The sequence below is a fragment of the Piliocolobus tephrosceles genome, chromosome 13 (genome assembly GCF_002776525.5).
Source record: "Piliocolobus tephrosceles isolate RC106 chromosome 13, ASM277652v3, whole genome shotgun sequence".
In the NCBI taxonomy this organism is placed as follows: domain Eukaryota; kingdom Metazoa; phylum Chordata; class Mammalia; order Primates; family Cercopithecidae; genus Piliocolobus; species Piliocolobus tephrosceles.
Window position 1 is genome coordinate 12,772,923 of NC_045446.1, and position 5,778 is coordinate 12,778,700.

A 5,778-nucleotide genomic window follows, 5' to 3' on the forward strand; every position below is an offset into this window, starting at 1 on the left:
CTTTGCCTTCTATCATGATTGCAAGCTTCCTGAGGCCTCACCAAAAGCAGATGCTGGCACTATGCTTCTTGTGCAGCCTGCAGAACCATGAGCCAATTAAACTCTTCTTCTTTTTCTTCTTCTTCTTTTTTTTTTTAGCAGAGTCTTGCTCTGTCTCCCAGGCTGGAGCACAGTAGTGCAATCTTGGCTCACTCTTACCTCCACCTCCCAGGTTCAAGCAATTCTCCTGCCTCAGCCTCCTGAGTAGGTGGGATTACAGGTGCCCGCCACCACACCCGGCTAGTTTTTGTATTTTTAGTAGAGATGGAGTTTCACTATGTTGGCCAGGCTGGCTGTGAACTCCTGACCTTGTGATCTACCCGCTTTGGCTTCCCAAAATGCTGATATCACAGGCATGAGCCACCACGCCCAGCACCTCTTTTCTTTATAATTACTCAGCCTCAGGTGTTTCTTTATAGCCATGCAAGAACAGACTAACACAGGATCCCAGCCTTGAGAAATCAGGGGAGACTACTCAGAAGAGGTGACATCTGGGTCAAGTCCTGAGGGATCAGTATTCATGAGTCATGGAAAGTTCTAGGCTGGAGGAGCAACTCGTGCCAAGTTCCAGAGGAAAGGCAGCTGGAAGCCAACTGTGGCTGAAGGCAGGGTGGGAGCAGAAGACATGGAGAGAGAGCGGTCAGAGATGAACTTGGCAGTTGGTCTGGAAAAGGTTAATCCTGAAGGGCTTGCAAAGTTGGACAAAGATGTTGAGACTTTGTCCCGGAAAATCCAGAACCAGGAGGGTGCCCTTGCAGGGTTTCAAGCACGCTGGCTTCAGTGCTGAACGTGAACTGAAAGGTCTTTCTGCAGTGGTCCAGGAAGGCAATGCTGGCTGCCCAAACAGCAGCAGTATTGTGGGGATGAGACAGAGAAGGGTGGACACAAAAGACAGTTGCCAGGCAACATCAATGGAACTTAGGGGCAGGACCCTTGGGGATATCTGCTACGGGGGGCAGGCATGGCCACAGTCAATTTTCTAAAAGGTTGGTGAGAATGAAGACTTAACAAAATGATATAAGAAGAAAAAGCTATCTTCGGCAAAATGTTACCTCCCCCTCCAGATCTCAGTCTGTGGATGGCCTCACTCCTCCCGGATGCTAAGGGACAGGGAAGACAATATGAGGATGCATCCTCTACTGTCATCCTCCCCACTGGGGCCCATGGCCTTCCACAGGCCAGTCCACAGTCTGTGTCTCATCCCCAGCTGTGGCCCTGGGAATGTCCTGCTGATTCATTCTGGCCCCATAGGCTTGGAAAGGTGTCTGCTTTGTCCAACTCCTTTCAAGGCACCTAGCTGTCCTGGTAGTCATGGGCATGGAGCCAAACAGCAGTTCTCAACCTTGTCCTGCTGCACCACAAGTAAATGATATTCCATGGGCAGCCACGTGTCTCCATCGGAAATGGGAATGATGTGTGGACAATTCAGCGGTAGGTTACCTGCAATTCCTGGTGCACCTGCTACACACCGGGGCATGCTGGGACTGACCACCCTGGAGTGAGCAGGATGTCGGGATTGGCCACTGCAGCACAAGAAGCTGCTGTGGATGAATGCCTGCATAGCAGTCCAAAAATTCCCCAGACTGTCACGGTCCTTCCCTCTGCTTTACCTCTCCTCATTCTGTGGCTGTTATGCTTTTATCCAGATGGCTCAATTGTTTAATTTCCACCTATTGTCAAGCCCAGGATCACCTTATAGGTGTAGAGAGTATGTTGGCCAGGTATAAGAGAAATCCAAATTGTTCTGCAGGTGTGAGGCAGACCTTGGCTAGATCTGGGGGATAACCTTGCCTCAAATGCAGGGGCCACCTCTCGGTCCTCCTTGCAGAGTCCTGATGAGGCTGTGTGTATTTGATGCTCACCTGTGACTATAAAACCTGTGGGCAGTGTAGCAGGATGGTGCCAGTGCATCACTAAGACATTGTACCTGGAAAGTGAAAGTTGGATCAAAGTTTCATTGCTTCATTTTTTTCAACCACATAAAGTAATTGTGCTGGGTTTTAAAAGGTAGAGCTGGGGGCCTCAGAGGTTAGTCAAGTCCTACTTTTGAACTTCCTAAAATCCAACGTCTCTCACCCTGCCCTGGTAGAGTGCCAGGAGAATCTAGGAGACTCGAGAAGCCACTTCACCTGACATCCTCATTGTGATCTAAGAACGCTCACTGACGACGCAGCACCTGTGCTTCTCACACTCAGCAATAGCTGTGTTAGATGCACAGGTAAAAAGGCTCATTTTCACCAGCCTCCAACCAAGGCATCTGCAGGGGCACTTCAGCATGCCACCACACCAGACAGCGTTGCTGCCCTTGGCTTTCGGCGGGCATGCAGGCCCAGAGATGCCAGACCCTCTGCAGTTTCAGGAGTAGCCAAAAGTCTGGATCGTCATGCCAATACTTCTGATTTATTTACTTATTTATTTATTTTTTGAGATAGAATTTCGCTCTTGTCGCCCAGGCTGGAGTGCAATGGCGCAATCTCAGCTCACTGCAACCTCCGCTTCCTGGGTTCAAGCGATTCTCTTGCTCAGCCTCCCGAGTAGCTGGGATTGCAGGCATGCGCCACCATGCTCGGCTAATTTGGTATTTTTAGAAGAGATAGGCTTTCTCCATGTTGGTCAGGCTGGTCTCGAATTCCTGACCTCAGGCGATCCACCCGCCTGGGCCTCCCAAAGTGCTGGGATTACAGGCATGAGCCACCACACCCGGCCAATACTTCTGAATTTTTAAGGAGATAACTAAAACTTCAAAAATGTTTTTAAATTAAAAACAATATGGCCGGGCACGGTGGCTCATGACTGTAATCCCAGCACTCTGGGAGGCCGAGGTAGGTGGATCACTTGAGGTCAGGAGTTTGAGACCAGCCTGGCCACCATGGTGAAACCCCGTCTTTACTAAAAATACAAAAAATTAGCTGGGTGTGGTGGCTGGCACCTGTAGTCCCAGCTACTTGGGAGTCTGAGGCACGAGAATCACCTGGACCCAGGATGCGGAGGTTGCAGTGAGCCGAGCTCACCCCACCGCATTCCAGCCTCCAGTCTGGGTGACAGAGTGAGACTCTATTTCAAAAAAAAAAAAAAAAAGAGAGAGAGAGAAACAATAACAAAGGCTACAATAAAAACTCAACATCATGTGACTAAACACTATCAGAGCCAAACTGCATAGGTCTGTGGGTCACGGCCATGGCCCACCAGCTCTGGGGCTCCTCAATTCTAAGATTCTGCTCTCCAGCTCCCTCCCACTGGTCATCAGTGTTGTGACTCGTGCCCTGGGTGACACTCATGTCTACTTTTGGAACATTACTTCCCCTATCTGCAAGAGGCAAGTCACCCCTACCTTCTCCCCAGCTAAACATGTCCCTGGGACTTTCTCCCGTGAACTGGCCCAGGCCCTGGCCCCCTTGTACCTTGGAGATGGAGGCTGGGCAGTAAGAAAGATGCTGGGCAGGGTGCAGTAGCTCACCCTGTAATCCCAGCACTTTGGGAGGTTGAAGCGGGCAGATTATCTGAGGTCAGGCATTCAAGACCAGCACGGCCAACATGGTGAAACCCCGTATCTACTAAAAAATACAAAAATTAGCTGGGTGTGGTGGCACATGCCTGTAATTCCAGCTACTCAGGAGGCTGAGGCAGGAGAACTGCTTGGGCTTGGGAGGCAGAGGTTGTAGTGAGCTGAGATCATGCCACTGCACTTCAGGCTGGCCGACAGAGTGTGACTCTGTCTCAGAAAAAAAAAAAAAAAAAAAAAAAAAGATGCTGTACTTCTCTTTTCTTTGCTGCTTTCCTCTCCTGGGTTTTTCTCTGCAGGCCACACTGCTTTTAGAAGGCTTTCCCTTCATCTACCACCCGCTGAACATCACTGACAGCAGGCCAGCACTCTCTTAGCTCTCTGGGTAAGACTCAGCTCTCTGGGCTGAGTCTGAGCTCATCTGCCAGCCTAGTGATCTTGCCAAGAGAGGAAGGAACTGGATCTGACGTGATCCGAACTTCGTCACCATACCATCACAGCTGGTGACCTAAGCTTCCTCCAAGTCGAGGGGTGGTGCAGCTCCACTGAAGCCTCCTCTTCTCACCTCCAGGCTCTGCCCACCTCACGAGAGCACCTGGTCCTGACCACAGTGACTGAAGGAAGACCTGGGGTGGAGAGCTCTGTTTTCTCACAATCCTCTCGGCCTGGCTTCTCTAACATGTTAAAAACTTACGGTGGCTCACGCCTGTAATGCCAGGATTTTGGGAGGCCAAAGCGGGTGGATCATGAGGTCAGGGATTTGAGACCAGCCTGACCAATGTGGTGAAATCCCATCTCTACTGAAAATACAAAAATTAGCCGGGCATGACGGCACGCACTTGTAATCCCAGCTACTCAGGAGGCTGAGGCAGGAGAATTGCTTGAACTCGGGAAGCAGGGGTTGCAGTGAGCCAAGATTGTGCCACTGCACTGCAGCCTGGGCAACAGAGCAAGACTTCGTCTCAAAACAAACAAACAACAACAACAACAAAAACCTCACTTTTTTGCTAGTATCTATTGCGCTTTTTTTTTTTTTTTTTTTTTGCTCGTATCTATAGCTTTTGTGAGACTCAGTTTATTTAGCTTTTAGCCTTCCTGATATCATTCTTACGAATTTTGCCTTGGGACACTCTTTCCATTCATTGATTCAGCCAATACTTATTGAGCACCTACTATTTGCCAAGTACTGGGCAGCCATTGAGAATAAAACAGTGAAAAGTTAGAAAAGGTCTCTGATCTGATGGAGGGCCTATTCTACTGGTGGTAACTGAATAAGCAGTATGTGCTCTGAAGACATTAAAACAAGACAATGTGATGGAGGACGCTGAGAATCCAGTAGGCAACTACTTAGATGGGAAAGTCAGGGAAGGTCCCTACAAAGGAGACATATCTGCTGAAACCTCAATAAAGAGAAGCAGCCAGGCATGCAAGGATCTGGAGGGGAGCAGTTATGGCAGAGGGGTCAGCAAAGACAAAGGTCCTGAGGCAGGGAGGAGCTTAGCATGGGAGGGGAACCTGGGAGGCCAGCTGGCTGGGCTTGAGTGAACATGGGGCTAAGATGAGGTCAGAGGAGCGCAGAGGCCAGATCCCCCGGGCTCCTTGGTCAGGGTGGGGCTGGTTCTTAGCAGTGCTGAGGCTGGCTCTGATTTAGTCTGAGGTCAGTGTCCCTCTCAATCCCGACTCACTTGTGGTCCTCTATGGGCCGCAGGCTTGTGGAAAGTGCCCCACTTCCTTCCTTACAGCAGCCTCTGTGCAATCCGAATTGCACTGTGAATTTCCCCGCCACTCAGGAGCGCGGGCAGGGCTTCACCCCTAGTGCAGTCACCAGGAACCAGTCTTTCTCCACCTTTCTGCCCTAGCCCCACTGGGTCTCAGTCTGTGCATCTGTGAAGTGACTGAGTGTGACCAAATGATGCAGGCAGCCTTTCCGCTTCTTTCTACCCGTGGTGCCTTGGAGTTTGATTGGAAGAGGATAAAGCAAAAGTGGGATCCTGGCGAGAAATGAAACTGAAAGAAAAAATTCCTCCTGGCTCTAGGGAGGCCAGCAGAGGGGGTTGGGGGTAGCAGGCAGAGGTAGAGGAGGAGGGAGGTTTTTAGAAAGCTGACAGGGCAGGAGCCCTGTGACCCAGGCTTGGCTTTCACTTCTCCTAAACACCCAGTTGTGCCATGTGATGCAGGCAGGCCACTGCGGACAGGGCGAGTGAAAGGGGAAGCGAGGGGAGCCCAGAGTTTCTCAA